The sequence below is a fragment of the Callorhinus ursinus genome, unplaced genomic scaffold (assembly GCF_003265705.2).
Source record: "Callorhinus ursinus isolate GAN/ISIS: 27379988/994484 unplaced genomic scaffold, GSC_fseal_2.0 scaffold1, whole genome shotgun sequence".
NCBI lineage: Eukaryota > Metazoa > Chordata > Mammalia > Carnivora > Otariidae > Callorhinus > Callorhinus ursinus.
Window position 1 is genome coordinate 81,895,229 of NW_027397063.1, and position 17,091 is coordinate 81,912,319.

A 17,091-nucleotide genomic window follows, 5' to 3' on the forward strand; every position below is an offset into this window, starting at 1 on the left:
TATCAACTCCTTGTAAGCAGAGATTATGTCTGCTTTAATCTGTGCTGCATCCCCTGACACTTGCCTGCTACCTCGTTCACGAGGGAAAAGAAACAAACAATTATTGAACGAATGAATGAAATGAGAAAATACATGTGCTTTTTGAAAGATAATACATGTGCTTCGAAAGTGGTATCCAACATAAATATAAAGGCATATATGATAATTAACTTTTATCTTCTTTTTAAGCAAATTTTATTGAACTATAAAACACATGCAGAAAAGTACACACATCATAGCACAGTTTAATGGCTTTTCATAATGTATTTATGCTTGTATAGCCAGGACTGAGATCAAGGAAAAGAGTATTATTGGCACCCAGCACCCCAAAGTTCCCCTTACTGTTTTTTTTTAAGGATTTTATTTATTTTTTTGAGAGAGAGAGAGAGAGAGAGAGAGAGAGAGAAGGAGAGAGCACAAGCAGAAGGAGGGATAGAGAGAGAAGCAGGCTCCCCGCCGAGTGGGGAGTCCAATGTGGGGCTCGATCCCAGGACACTGAGATCATGACCTGAGCCAAAATCAAAAGTCAGACGTTTAACTAACTGAGCTACCCAGGCATTGCTGTTCTTTTTTAATTACTACAGACCTCCACACACCAACCTGTCTTGTATCCAGCTTCACTATCTCAACACTTTGTTTTGGAATTTCATCCATATTGTTTTGTATAGTTAATTCACTCTCATGTCTTTGTAATTTTCCATTGTAGGAATATACTCAAATTTATTTACCAATTCTGCTGTTGATAGACATTAGGGTTTTATCTCCAGTTTTTGGTTACTGTGAATAGTACTTCTCTGAACATTTTTGAACATGTCTTATGGTGGATTATATCCAGTGGGTGGAATTGCTGGTTTGTTAGGGCTACGTATTAAAATGCTTCCTGTAGGGGCACCTGGTTGGTTCAGTCATTTAAGCATCTGCCTTCGGCTCAGGTCATGATCCCGGAGTCCTGGGATTGAGCCCTGAATCGGACTCCCTCATCAGCAGGGAGTCTGCTTCTCCCTCTGCCTCTCATCCCGTTCGTGTTCTTTCTCACTCTCTGGGTCTCTCTCTCAAATAAATAAATAAAATCTTAATAAAATAAAATAAAATAAAACACCTCCTGTAAACACTCCTAAAATCCTAAAACATTCAATAAGGAATAGCAACTCACTCAAATCCACTCAAGTAAGAAAGGTTTTACTGAAAAGTGCACAAATTCCACAGAATTCAAGAAAATGGGAACTATCAAAAGCAACCATATGAATTCATATAGCCCAGCACTTGGGCTTAAATAACTTGACGTATCTTAATAGATCCAGAAGCATTTTAAATTTTATAACCCGGAAGGATGTTCATGAGGAGGCCACTAAGTTATTGAGAACAAATTAAATTGTTGTATAATATATTTTAGGAAAAGAAATTATTGACAAATTAAAATATAATTTAGATCTTAATAAGGAAAATATTCAGCAACGTGGGAGTATCTTCTACCCCAATCTTGCTTTACTAAAGAGTCTAAATAGCTGCTATTTTATTGCAGGAAAATAACCCCCACAATCTTTTTATATAATGAGGAAAAATATTAGGGACACTAAAATTTCTTTTTAGCATATTTCAGTTTTATATTTTCACATATTTAAATATACAGTTTGCAAGGACTTACACATAATAACCATTTATTAAATATACTATTATATTTATGAATTATATAATTATCTTACATAGAATATACATATAATGAAGTAGAAGAGCTTTCACAAAAATGTGTCAATTAAATATCTATATAGTGCATATAATACGTACCACGTAATTTTTATCTTCATGGACCTACATTATTAAAAGTTCTATTGGCCACACAGTTCCTCACAGGTGATGAATCTTTATTCTGATTTCCACAGTGATATCCCACCATTGGGTAAGTAATTACTGTTTTCTCTAGGTGCTTACTTAGGTGACCTCGTGCTTTGTTTTTCAACCTTCACTGAAATGTGTCATGAAGTGCAAGAGAGAACAGGACTATTATATTATTAGATAAGCATACCTGTCCCCTGGCTAGTTCAAAAGGACATTGTAAGAATTAATGAGATTATATCATTGAAGTACCTTTAAATACTGGGAAAATTCAAACGATGTAAATGGTTATGACTTTAAAATGATCACCAAAGGTGTATTTCGGGAGTGTGATTGTATTCCATTCAAAAATTATTAAGTCAATAAATTAGTTTTATAATGTCATTTTTACTAAATTCAAAGGGTAGAGTCTTGAATTAATTTAACTTTCGTGAAAGAGACCTTTTCTATAAGGCAGGACTCTTAGTTGCAACTCTGAGAATCCAGCCCAAAGGAGCTTAACTATTAAAGGGAATTGATTGGCTCAAGTAATTGAAAAGGCTAGGCACCCCTTCAGGCATGGCTAGGTGTAGAGTTTCAAAGGCTAGAATACTGAAATGACCACTCTCCTCAGCTCTGCTTTCTCGTAGATTATTGTCATTGTTGGGCAGATTCTCCTATGTTAAGAGCAAATTTGGTCAGCAGCGGCTTCAGAGGTTTCTCAACCCACGTGGAAACCCCAAGGGAAAAGGATAGCTTATCTTTCCCAACAGTTTTATGGAAATCCCCAGACAATTATTGGCCCACAATGGCAATGAATTTCCCACTGTGGTCAGTGAAATGCAGCCTCAGTTAGCCAGGACAGGTCAGAGGTTTATCCTGGAATGAGAGGTTTCAATATTGTCTCTCTCATCCAGACCGAGGGCAAAAGGGCTGCCTGCTACCACCAGGGGACAAGGCTAAAGGCAAAACCAGCAAAGGACTAAGTATCCTTTATGCCAGTGTGTAATGTATAAATCAGAAAGTCCAAAAAAGAGAAATGTTTCCACTAAACCCAGTTTTGTTTTTAACATTTCTTGAAGATTGATAAAACATTCAACAGTTTTTGTCTAAATGTTCTGCCACTGTAAATTGCCTCCTGGGTTTAGCAGAACTACTTGCCAAAATCTTATTGACTGGGTGTTGCATAGATTCACTGCTACATTTCTCCTCAGCAAGATCACAACTGTACAGATGTTAGTCAGGATATCTGGGACCCATAACCCGAACATTCAGTGAATACATAAGGTGAACTGGATGACTCTGTCATGTTTGCACACATATTAGCTAGGGATGCTACGAGGTTTCAGAGAGCAAGTGACAGGGTTAAAACTCCAATAGAGGAAAACTAGAAGACCCATCAACCTGATTTTATTTGTAGAAGAGGGTCTCTACAAATAAATAATTAAAAAGGAATTTAGAGCCTCAAGGGGAAAATTAAAGGTCTTATAGAATGGTAGAAAAAAAGTAACAAGGGCAAAGAAAGTCAAATTACAACAGATGTACTTGTTGGTGGGTCATCTGAATTTTGCTGGCGGGGCAACCCCAGCAGGAGGGGTATTTTCACATTGTTTAGCAGAGGCCACAGCAGGGATAAGGAGTTCTAATCACTTTATTAGAATCACAAAGTCATTAAAGGAGGCATGGGCATGTGGGAACCGTTTATGGAAATAGTCAATGAAATGCTTGTATGGCCACAAGAAATAATGGAAAGTAGATGTTGTTTATGGACATATTAAGAGAAAAAAATTGATTTATTTTGGCTGAATAGACGGACTCATGAGCTTCTCTTTGGTGAGGAAAAGAATTGTTCTGAGAATGAGGCATGACGCTGGCAGCTTTAGTGCACAATCTTGGACCATCGACTCCAATTAAGCCCTTATGCCCCTTTGGTAAGAGCGAGTAAAATATTAATTTACCTTACAATGTTGATTGTAACATATAAACTTGCTCGGAGTTTTTAAAAATCACTTCTGATGGGGGAATTTCAAACTTTTTGGGATTCTGCTCTTCCTACCAAGGATTTCTTAATAAAAAAATTTTTTTAAATTAACCTAGACACAACAGATCTTGGTGATTCTATAGACCTAACTCTGATATGTAAAATCTGCTGGCTCATAACCCCAATCTCATTCATATGCATGGTTCGGGGAAGTAAAAGTGTGCCTAAAAGAGTGGCTGTGTTCAGATTGCGCCTACTTTCACCAGTGAGGCCCCAAGCCTTCACCTTTACTGCTCACCTGCTTATACCCATCGACCTTAGTCCCACATTTTCTTTAAACTCTACTTTCGGGGGCGCCTGGGTGGCTGGCTCAGTTGGTTAAGCGACTGCCTTCGGCTCAGGTCATGATCCTGGAGTCCCGGGATCGAGTCCCACATTGGGCTCCCTGCTCAGCGGGGAGTCTGCTTCTCCCTCTGACTCTCTTCCCTCTCGTGCTCTCTATCTCTCATTCTCTCTCTCTCAAATAAATAAATAAAACCTTAAAAAAAAAAAAAACTCTACTTTCAAGTTTATCTCTTAACAAGAGACCCTACAGGCAAAACACACTGTGGTGGAACTGAAACTACCCCTCAAGCAATAATGAACTGCCCAGAGGAGAGCTCTGGTGGCCCAGACCACCCAGGCAGGTTTGAGCTAAACTCCCAACTCATGCCCGCACAGATGGGCTTGGAATGACTGACCATGACCTTTATCTCATTATGATACTAAAATCTCTGCCCCGTGAGGAGCGCAAGCCCCGCTTAACATAATATGCAATGTAGGTATAGCACGTTTCCTTTCTGCGCATGCTCAGCCTTGTGCCTGCTTCCACATACAAGTCAGTCTGCGGGGAGGAGGGGTGGTGGCAGACTGCGCAGATCTGGCCAAGATTATGCCTCCAGACCTTTGGCGAGAAGAAGGAGGAGCTGCTTAAGCAACTGGAAAACCCGAAGGTGGAGCTGTCCCAGCTGCGCATCACCCGGGAAGAATATCGAAATGTGGTGGAGGAGCTGCTCTCTGGAAACCCGCACATCGAGAGGGAGTCGGCCCGCTCCATCGCCGACGGGGCCATGATGGAGGCAGCCAGCGTGTGTGTGGGGCAGATGGAGCCTGACCAGGTGTATGAGGGGATCATCTTCGACGACTTCCTGAAGATCTGGCAGGGCATAGACATCGAGACCAAGATGCACGTGCCCTTCCTTAACATGGAAACCATCGCCCTCTGCCACTGACCCGCCTGCCCCCCGAAGCCGCGCTGTGCCCGCATCCTTCCGCGGGGCCCAAGGCCACAGGTGTCCTTCGGCCACGGCTCTTGTAAATAGTCCCCAGTCCTCTGCTGTCTCGTTTTCCCTAGGGTGTGGTATGTGGAACTTCGCTGTTTTTATCTCTAATAAAAAAAGAAAACTGTTGGTTTGTTTAAAAAAAAAAAAAAAAGCAGGCGATGTGGCTTCCAAGCTCTCCAAGATCCGAGTTGTTTGTAAATCTATCGCCGGTGTTCTCGACGTCATCAACCAGACTCTGAAAGAGAACCTCAGGAAATTCGACAAGTGTAAGAAGTCCAAGCCCGTGGATCTCCGCCCAAGAGGACACATGCCATGTGTCGCTTGCTTCCTGAATAAGCACCAGGAGAACTTGAAGACCAAAAAGCAGCAGTGGAAGGCCCGCGGCTGTACTTGTTGTGCAAGTACAGGGTCAAGGCCTGAGCACCGTCATCAATAAAACACAAACTGAGAAAGAAAAAAAAAAAGACTTCTCTATCTCAATATTCATCCTAATCCTAAATACAAGAGACCCATTCACCCTTCCTTGGGGAGTCACAGCTTTGGAAGTTACCCCACCACCCATCTTACTTGCTGCAAATACAGTTTACACTGTGAGACAACTCAGGTTGTATAGTTTCTCTCTGAGACTCTGCAAGGAGTGAACTCATGTTGGTTGGGTTATACTATCACCACGGGCCAGAGTCACTTTTGGGCTAAGTGAGTATGTATCAGTGTATTAAAATATGAAAATAGTATTTTAATTCTATTATTGTGAAACAAATCACCATAAGTTTAGCAGCTTAAAATAACACCCATTTGTTAGACCACAGTTCTGTAGGTCAGAAATTCAAACATGAAATGGCTGAATTCTCCGCTCAGGGTCTTGCAAAGCTGAAAGCAAAGTGTTGGGCCGCTCTATTTTCATTTGGGGGTTGTGGGAGAAAATTTGTTTCCATGTTCATTGAGTTTGCGGACTAAATTCAGTGCCTTGCGGTGTTAAGACCGGAAGTCCCTGTTTCTTTGTGGGCTGTCATCTGGGGGCTGCTGTCTGCTCCTATCCTAAAGACCACCAGCATAATTTGCCACATGGCCCATGGTTTATTTGCAAACCCAGCAATGGGGAATCTTACTGAATCTCTTTTGTGTTGAATCTCTGACTTCAGGAAGAGCCCAGTACCTTTTAAGGGCTCACCAGATTTGGTCAGATTCACCTAGGATAAACCCTCTTTCTTAAAATCAACTGTCCCATATAATATAACCTAATAATGGGAGGAAATCCATCATATTCACAGTTCCAGGGGTTATGCAGGCTATATGCAGTGGGTATCTTGGAGGGATCATCTTAAAATTATGCCTCCCATAGGTGGGACACTATCTTTCTTTCATCTAAATGTAGGTGGTGACGGTCTATATTTCAAGCAAAGAAATCATCACTCTAGTGTTCAACCTTTTTCTACCTGCCATTGCCTTCCCTTCCCAATGACTGTGAAAATTGCCAAACTATGACACAACATTAGGCAGTCGTTCCCAAACTTAAGGGCACATGAGTCTTCTGGGAAAAATGTTAAATTTGTAGCTTGCTGGCTACCACTCCCAAGAAATTCTGGCTCAGAGAGAGTTCAGGAAAATGCATTTTAACAGTGATTCTGTTGTATGCAATCAGGAGAACACAGTTCAAGAAACGCTATGGTTTCAGAATCCATGTAGTGATCCTTATAGTCTAGTATGGCCCCTATGCTACTTGTAGCCTACTGTACACAGCACTTTTTGAACTTGAAAACTCTAAGATTTCTGAAAATATTTGAGAACTAAATTTGAGATCCACTTCATCTAGTTCTTGCAAATGGCAAATTATTTTAATGTAAAACAACTTTGGATGTGAAACACAAAACAGCCAAAAACTCCACAAACCACCAAATATCATAGAGAAATTGCTTAAAAAAAGAGTTTTAATGTTGTTTGAGTGTCATCATTAAAAATGTCATTTTTTTTCCATCTGTGCTACAATTTTGTTAGGTTTACAGTACGCATTCTTCATTGAGATGAAGTATCACGAATATTGACTGCATTTTGCTTTCATTCATACATAATGATGATCATGGAGCAAAACATGAGAAAACATAGTAGACTATGTACTCAGGCTGAAATAGACATTGTATTTTTGGGATCATCAGTTAAAGTCTAAATACAGAGTTAGAGTCTTGATTTATGAAGAGAAATGAGGAATGAAAAATGAAAAATAGCTCCATCATAAGCAGCATAGTCAAAAAGACTGCTTTTTTTTTTAGGCAACAACTTTTTAGAATTACTCTGAAATAGGATTGTTTCATTTTTTCCTAATTGCAGTGACTTCAGTTTATTCACATTTTATTTTCATCGGTCTTTCATTAAACCGTTTGTTTCTGGAAGGTATTAAACACTTTAAAGAAGAAATTTGTGCATTTCCACTAACATTTGCAATCAGGCATGCAGTGAATTTCCTTCATGATTATGCGACTCTGAAAAACAATGTAGTAGATACAAATTCAAATACTCTCTTTAGGAATTGTAATCTATATAAAATGCTTACCTTGTCTTACCTGGTGAAATGCAAATAAATCTTTTCAACTGTCATTAGCAGCAGTGATTGTGGTAATAAATGAATATGGATATCCAGTGTCACTTTTACTTACCCATTCACATAAACCAGTATAACATAAATTTATCACATTTTTATGCCTGCTAATTCTACTATTAGATAAAAATCTTGGCTTTTTAAAACCAGAGTTCCATTTGATATCTAAATATTTTATGACATTATTACTGAATTTATTAATTTCAAAATGTATGTGATGATAATATTTAAAGATTACCAAAGCAAGTGAATTCTAGAACATATTAATTCAGCTGGTATGGTTGAAAATGTAGCATATATCAATGTGTTTACTTTTTTTTGGTACTGCCTTTTCGTATAAATTTTTTCCAGGAAAATAGCCAATCTGTCTTCTTTCCTTCCTTCCTTCCTTCCTTCCTTCCTTCCTTCCTTCCTTCCTTCCTTCCTTCCCTTCTTCCTTCTTTCCTCCTTCCCTCCCTCCCTCCCTCTCTTTCTTTCTTTCTTTCTTTCTTTCTTTCTTTCTTTCTTTCTTTCTTTCTTTCTTTCTTTCTTCCTTTCTTTCTTCTTCTTCCTTTCTCTCATTATTATTATTATTTTAATTACATGCTCTAAAGTGATTCCTCAATGGATTGAAAGGCAGATTGTTTCCCTCAAGTTCAGATCTTCCTTCGGTATCTCCCTTAAGCATATGTCCTTTCTTTTCAATTTCCTCCCCTCTTTTCCTTCTTGGTTTAAATTCCTGGGGTCTTGAATTTCACTAAGGTGTTGGAAGATAAAGGTGGTACTTTACAAAATTTCCATAATTTTCTTCAATTTTCTCATCACCCTTATCACCCAAAGACATGGCATATGAACTTCCTCCTATTCTATTGAATAAAATCTAAGCTCTCATACATAACACCCTCTGATTTTTTTCTCTGCAACTCAAAGTATATTCATATAGCATCCTCTGCTTGCCTGACAGAAGGAATGCATTAATGCATTACTGTATTAATGCTAATCCCTTTGACCCTGGTCCAGATTCCAAATGATAATGTCGTGTCTGAGAACTATTTTATCACCACCTGCTTTTGAATCTTCAGTCTAACCACTAACTTTTTCTCTTTAGCTTTGTAGGAGAAGAAAAATAATTTTCCCTCTACCTTTCCAGGGGTCTTGGCTGAGACGCCCTCTAATAAAAAACAGATTAACAATAGAAAAAAATTAGTTACATATGTATTATATGAGAGCCCCACAAAGATATGAGACTCAGAAGGCAAGTAGACAATTGAGACTTATACACCATCCTGAGCTAAAGAAAGGCATAGGGGTCTGGATCTTCAAACAGGGGAAGGTAATTTTGGGGGAGGTGAGAAGAGGAAATGTTTGGTAAGCAAAGGTTGCTCTGCCATGCGGATAAGTCTCTCAGGCCAAAACAAACAAACAAACAAAAAAGGTGATCTTTGATAATAACTCCCTTCCTCCTACAGGCCTCTTTTCTAATGTAAATTTCCTCTACAAAAGGGGAATTTTTATTGTTTTCAGAGCTTCTCTTGTGCCTGCAGTTTCTCAAAATAGTTCAAGATAATCTTTATGCCAAAGAGGCATATTCTGGGTTGGCACAATCTGCTACCCTTCAGTTTATAAACACACTCATGCATCTCTTAATGTTCCCACAAAGAACCAAGATTACCTAAACCTGCTGATCCTGCTACCAAGTTTTCTTTAAAAAGGTAGTCCACATGAATTTTCCCCATTTCTAATCTTGAACTAACAAACTTTTGTATTCTGGCTTTTTTTGCCTTAAACTCACACTTTCCTTCTGAAACATTTCTCTTTCTGGTCTTTTTCTATTTGATCTCTACTCATTTTGATATTAATGACCCCATCACTTTGGAAACTCTTTTATATATATATTTTTTTTAAGATTTTATTTTATTATTTATTTGAGAGAGAGAGAATGAGAGATAGAGAGCACGAGAGGGAAGAGGGTCAGAGGGAGAAGCAGACTCCCCGCAGAGCAGGGAGCCTGATGTGGGACTCGATCCCGGGACTCCAGGATCATGACCTGAGCTGAAGGCAGTTGCTTAACCAACTGAGCCACCCAGGTGCCCTACATGTTTCTTTTCCATTTCAAATTCTTCCTTTACTGGGAATACGTTAGTATCTATGTGTATGATCCTTCTACATCAAATATCACAATTTCTAGTTCACTGTATCAACTTTCTAGAAATTCTTTAATATTTTTCAATCTATTGAAAGTATGCAATCTAAGTCTTTGCTGAGGTATTTCCGTATCTTTTAGTTTGTTCAGTGTATTTTCAGAAGTTTTCCTCTAATATCAGAAAATAGCTTTGATAGCTTAAATGAGCTTTCATAATACTTTGGTTCCATGAAAATAAATTGAATACCCACAAGACTGTGTCTCTATCTTTCTGATGTGGAAAAGAGTGTGATGAGATCAAGAAGCTAATTTTTAATCAAATTACAAATTACTATCTTAGTATATTGAGAAGATAATATTCCATAACTGATAATTGCCAGACATTGTAGTGGACTATGTTCTTATGAATAGCTCTCCTGGGAAAAATAAATCATTTTCTGTACCTATTGCCAACCCATTTATGTTATACTTTGATCAGATTAATAAGACTTTATTTCTCATTTTACTCTTTGCATTATACCTAAATATAATATTATTGTAAAACATATTTTGATTTTCTTTATAACTATGATACATATTCGTCTTGCTAAATGCTCTAGATCTGTTTTGAAAAGGATATATATAAAATGGACACCATGATTTAGAGTCATGTTTGTGTTTACCTCTTTTTCATTTCATTCCCATGGAATAGGATTCCTTTAACAATAAGCAGAGTGTGTTCCTTGAACTCTCCATATTTCAACTATAATTTGCATGATTTTGGTATCCCACAAATTACAAAACAACTCAGAAATGATTTTCTTTTCATATTGAGTTATTTTCACTCATTATAATTGAATTGTTTAAGGTATCACTTTGCCATTACTTGCATTCTTTTGCAGAAAGTTTGGATTAGAAATGTTATCAATAGATACTTTGGAAATGGAGCTCATATAACATTAGATGCCATTTCTTGTATTGCCACAGATACAACAATATGCATATTTTAACTCTGATTTGATAGATTAACTACTAAGGTGAGTTATTTAACAACTCTAGATAAGAAAAAAATTAACAAACTAAAATTAAGAAAGACCACAAAAAGGATAAAAGTTTTAATAAATTGGAAAACCTTAATCAAGTGGATAGTTTTCTGGCCAAGTATAAATTGCCAAATTTGAATCCAGAATAATTTAAAAAATATATAATTAGTACAATATAGGAAAATGGATAATATTATGAAATAATTATTTCTAGCTTATTACTGGAGCAAGATGGCTTGTTAGCCAATTATCAAAACTCCAAAAGACATGTAATGCTTATACTATATAATATGTTACACAACATAACAAAAAGGAGAAAACTATCCAAGTTGATCTTATAAACTAGAAAATCTTGATAGTTTTGGGTTTGACAAAAAACAAGGCAAACTCTAGGTCAATATCATTTAGAAATATATATGTATAAATTATAAGTAAAATATTGGCATGTCAAATTCAATTCTACATTAAAAAAATCATCTATCATGACCAAGTACAGTTTATTCCAGTAAAGTATAGATGATTCAAGCTTAGGAAATCTATTAACATAATTCATCACTTCAAACTGTCAAGGAAGAGAAGTCTTATGATCATCTCAATTGAGTCCAAAAATGTTATTTGCTGAGAATATCTCCAAGAAAACTCAGAAAGAAAAATGCTTACTTAAAATCATAAACAATATCTACTTTGACCAATAGCTCATGTCACACTTAATGGTGAAACATTTAGAAGACTGCCTTTAAAAATCATGAACAAGATAAGGAGGGCTTCTGGCTGTCATTTGTAAGGAAAATATCGCCGGGATTCCGGACTCTTCTAATCTCTTCCAATCAGCAGTTGCTGATATAGTTGCTATTGCCTCCCCTAGTTTTTACATGTGAAATATGAGAGCCAAATGGACACCTTTTCTTGTATGCTGTGGCTTCAATCAGGCTATCAGGGAAGACCTGTGAATCTAAAGGATCAAACTTAGCCTGTTGTATGGTTTACCTACTATTGAGAAGGGAGTTAGACGTCCCGTCAGTCTCAATGTCATGAAACTGTTCACAATAGATAAGGAAGAGAAGAAAGATACAGAGGGCAGAGAAAGAAAGAGAATTTGAAATGAGTGGCCCCTTGCAATACACTTCTACTTATTTAATCTATCTGTCAGTCAGTATAGTCTTTGTTTTGCTGTGGTACCACATTAACTCTGAAATCTTACTTGGGGCGCCTGGGTGGCTCAGTCATTAAGCATCTGCCTTTGCTCAGGTCATGATCCCCGGGTACTGGGATCGAGCCCCGCCTCGGGCTCCCTGCTCCACGGGAAGCCTCCTTCTCCCTCTCCCACTCCCCCTGCTTGTATTCCCTCTCTCGCTGTCTCTCGCTCTGTCAAATAAATAAATAAAATCTTTTAAAAAAAATCTTAGATACTTAAATAACACGTTTGTTTCTCACTCATGCTACATGTTTAATGAGAATTAATGTGGGGTATTGCTTTATGTAGTTACTCAGGGACCTAGGCTGATGGTGGCTTCATCATCCTGTATTTATATCATCCAGCACACATGACCTCCACAGATGGCTTGGCCAGAGAAAATAAAGAATCGAGATTACTCATGGACTTTTCATTTTCTCAGTCTAGTTGTAATTAGAGTCAATTTCAATCACATTTCATTGGGTAGAAAGTCTTATGACCATTTAGAATAGCAAGTGGGATATTTGTTGAGCACAAAATGTTGTCTACCACAAAGGTCAAAACTAACTCTCTTTGGTGGTCCTCAGACTCTAACCAGTATATGAATGAGATCACTGACTGGGATGAAAAAAGTAAGAAAAATGGGGTGACTGTTAGTTTATTTATTCCTTACTCTAAGTAGCTGTGCCCTTTCAGGTGTTACCAGTAAATTAATTTGAAATGTAAATACGAAATATATTCTATAATTGTTCACTTGACCAGTACTCTCTGCTTATAAACAAACCATATGGGACACCAACATTATCAGAGGGTTGAAGTGATCCTAGACTCAGAAAGTAATAGTAACACTATCAAAACAACAGGTAATACTTGTATTAATCATCTGTGGTCACATTCCACAAAGTCTGTGGCTTAAAACAACACAAATCTATTATCTTGCTGTTTTCAAGTGTCAGGAATCTTCTTACCTGGGTCATGTGGTCAGGATCTCACCACAGTGAAATTAAGATCTCAGCAAGTGCTATTGGGTCCTCTTCCAATCTCACTGGCTATTGGAATAATTTATTTCCATGCCCCTATATTGTAGGTCCCCATTTTCTTGCTGGTTTTCACCTGGGGGCCACTTTTCATACCTTGAGCTCCCCCTCAGCTGCTTGCCCACAGCCACATCCTCTCACAAAATGGCAATTCACTCAGTTTTTGAAGCCAGCAGGAGAATCCTTCTAATTCTAAAGGACTGACCTGATTTGCCCAACCCACTGAGGACAATTTTCCTTTTGATTAATATATAGACAACTGATTAGGAATCTTAAACATGGAAGTGATACCCCATCATATTCAATGGTTCTTGCCATAGTCAAGGGGGAGTGATTAGACAGGGTGCATAGATAAGAAGAAGGAATTTGGGGCCATCTTTGAATTCAGCCAAAATACACTCATTACATTTATTGAGTGTGTGCTCTGTGTGAGGCATTATAATAAGCATTTGTCATGCCTTATTTCATTATTTTATTTCACAAAACCCTATGAAGTAGGTATTATTTTAGAGATGAAAAACTGAATGTCCCAGAACAATCTACTCAAAGTGTCAGGGGTAGCAATTGCTGAGCCAGAATTTGAACCTTGGTTTGAAGGACCCAAAGCTGCTTCACTCTGTACTACATTGTGTTTCCTTTTATTGCCATTCATTTAATGGAACAACTGTTGGATGTGCCCAATATGATTGCCCTAGACGTTCATTGCTTGCATTGGTGTTGGGTGTTTTGTTTTTTCTCTATGCAACATTTATGTCCATATCCTCTTCTAATGGACATAAGGTTTTATATTAGAGTCATTAGTCCTAGAGCCAGGCTGCTTCCTTAAGAGGGTTAGTTATCTCTGATCTGGTCCATCAGTTTTTAATGTAACTTCCTGAAAGCCAGTTTATTTCATCATATTCCAGGTGGTCTCTATATATACAAAAGTTGTGGAAGGGAACATAATGAAAGAGCTGAGGACTGGAGAGTCTACTTTTAAAAACTTTCCAATTTTGGGCAATGCTCTCGGGTCCCCTCCCTCCTCTGGAGTTTGTACTATCACTTTGCTATCGCTCAATAAACTTTGCTTTGCTGTCCACCAAAAAAAATTTTTTTTTCAATTTTCTGACACGAGAGAAATGTTACAACACTGTTCACTGAGAGAGAAGGATGTCTTCTTAAGTAGGGTTCTTGTTGTTTTTAACCCAAGGCTATGGAAATCTTAATTTTATAATTTATCTCTGTTAGGGATAGATCTTCTAAGTGTTAGGAAGTTTTAGTTGTGATAGTTTCTGAAGAAATGGCACCAAACGGCCCACACCAGGTGGAATTCAGACCTTGGAGCTTTCGTCATCCCTGTTTAGTGATCTGTGATTAAGTAAATTAGGGGATTTACTTAATCACTAATTCTCTGATTTAGTATTCACAATGTTGATTCTCAGGGCGCCTAGATGGCTCAGTTGGATAAGCAGCCAACTCTTGATTTTGGCTCAGGTCATGATCTCAGGGTCCTGGGATGGAGCCCTATGTCAGGTTCTGTGCTCTGCAGGGAGTCTGCTTCTTTCCCTCTCCCTCTCCCTCTGTCCTTACCCCTGCTCACGTGCTCTCTCTCCAAGATAAATAAATAAATCTTAAAAAAAAAAAGATGATTCTCAGATTGAAAGGGAACATAAATTTCAACCAAGGTACATTCTTTTTTTCAATTTTTTTTCCAACCCTTTATATGTGGTTACATATCCTAAGAAGTACTTTCCTTTGTTCACCCTTTTCTTATTTCCATACCCTCAAATCACTGTTGTAACAAGCCACCTTACCAATGGCAGTAGATACTATCTTTTGAATGTATTGATATTGAAAAATTGTTTGATAATAATTGGCCTAGAAATTAAGAAATGTATTGGAATCTGTTACTCAACTTTTGAATGGGAAGTACTATTGTAAAGAGAAATATTGCATAGATTAATAGCTGTCACAAGTTATTACTTTTGTTCTGAGACTGATTGTGTTTTTACAAGTTTATGGGAGTGGTGTTAACATATTCTTATGTGACTGACTTTGGAAAACATAAGATTGATAATAGAGCCTTGGAGCTGAAGTCCTGTAATTTTGGAAGTTGTGGAGGAGTATTCCAGCTATAGCCGCTGAATGAGAGGTCCAGACTCTAACCAGTGACCCTCTGAGTAGGATTCAACCAAAGAAAATTGGGAGGTTGGTGGTCGTTTATGTATAGTTGGATAATTTAAAAAAAATATACATTAGGTGATTTTGCTGGCTTGAACGTCAGATAGGGTTTGAAGCTTTAAATTTTATGGAATGAAGTGTCAGACAAATGTATATTGCTTTATTTGGACTTAAATGATACTACTTTTTGGGGCAAAGATTGCATAGAGGGGAAGCACTATCTCTTTGGAACCAGACTGCATGGATTCTAGTCCCCTCGATTAGTGGATAAATTAACTAGAGGTAGTTACTTAACCTATGTGTTTTCTAATCTATAAAATGAGAATGGTACTAGCATCTACTAAATAAGGTTATGTGAGGATCAAATGGATTAGTGTCTGTCAAAGTACTTAGCACAGTGCCTGACACATAGCAATTAATCAACGTTAGCTATAAATAGGGTGCCAGTGTAGTTGGACAATAGAATGAGTGATATTTTGAGAATTGGGAATAGTCTAGGGGTGACTGCTAGACTTGGTATATAAGATGGGATAAGGTCACTTGAAATATTTCACTGGCTTTTGAATAATATCAAACAGCATTTATGAATGACTTTGGGGCTGGAAGGAAAAACTGGAAATAATTCTCATAAAGATGCAGATCATTTTCAGGAATAATCCTTAAAAGACAAAAACAACAGCCAGAAAAGGCTATACACTTACAAATACATTGGTTTAACTCAAGGAAGAAAAAGTGTTTGGGAGTGTGGGTTACAAGATTTAATCTCTAAGGGGAATTGATGTATTCCCATCCCTACTGCCACTTTAGTCCTCAGGAAGAGTAACTTAGATGAGAGACTAATAGGTAATGGATCCCTCAATCACATTATCTTAGGCCAATGGCTTGGGGCTTGATTTTTTGTGGGAGAAATATTCATACCACAAGTAAAATTGAATCTACCTTGAATACTTTCTGAAACAAGTTGGTTAAGAAACAAACAGATAAATCTCTCAAATCTAGAAACAAATTAAACCAATTCATTTGATCATTCTCTTACTCCCCTCTTTGGGCCTTCTCTTAAATCTTTCTCACACTGTTCTCTTTGATTTCTTTCACTAGCATTTGTGACGTGTGGTAGGGTAGGCCTGAGAGGACGTAAGTAACGCAAGAGCCTGTGTGTGTCCAGAGGAAAGAGTAATGAGGGTCACACTTGCCTGTCTTTACTCTAAGCCTTGTATGTAAAGCATGGATGCTCATACCTGGTTCAGTTACCTTCTTCAGAGAAAACCTGATGAAGATTTGGATCCAAGCACCAGTTGGGAGTAAAGGGCATGTGTGGCTTTTTACACATGCCTCTGTACTACAAATGTGGGGTTAATGATTTGTGGTTTTAAGTCCTTTGAGTCCTGATATCTTTCTTTTACTTTACAAATACTCACCATTACTAGTATTAACATTATTCTCAAATTTCTCCTCAGTGTGTAGAGATAATTCAGATTGGCCCCTCAAAATCCATTTCCAATATCCCTCTGGTATAGAGGTTGGAAAGTAAATACCTATGGCAGGAGTAACATGTAACCCAGTGATGTGTAGGCAAAAGTCCCTGGGAGGGCTTCCTTGCATAATGGAAAGCAAAATGTCACAAGAGAAACTCCTTCACTCCTTCCCTTTCAGTCCTTTCCCTGGGAGGAAGGCAGAAGTAGCACCTGAAGGGGGAACAGTCACCTTGAATAGTCATGCAATAATGGGCAACATGCCTAGAAAAGCAGGAAGAATGCACAGCTGCTAGGCAGAACTGCCTTCTTCCCAACTTCTTTCAATAAACTTTTAGTTGAAGTGTAACAGATGTA

At 37.9% G+C, this 17,091-nt stretch overlaps 1 pseudogene; it reads left to right on the forward strand.

Annotated features, from left to right (window-relative positions):
* The first annotated feature begins 4,677 nt into the window (after positions 1-4,677).
* LOC112819785 (large ribosomal subunit protein uL29 pseudogene) lies at positions 4,678-5,574 on the forward strand (annotated as a pseudogene).
* The last annotated feature ends 11,517 nt before the right edge of the window (positions 5,575-17,091 follow it).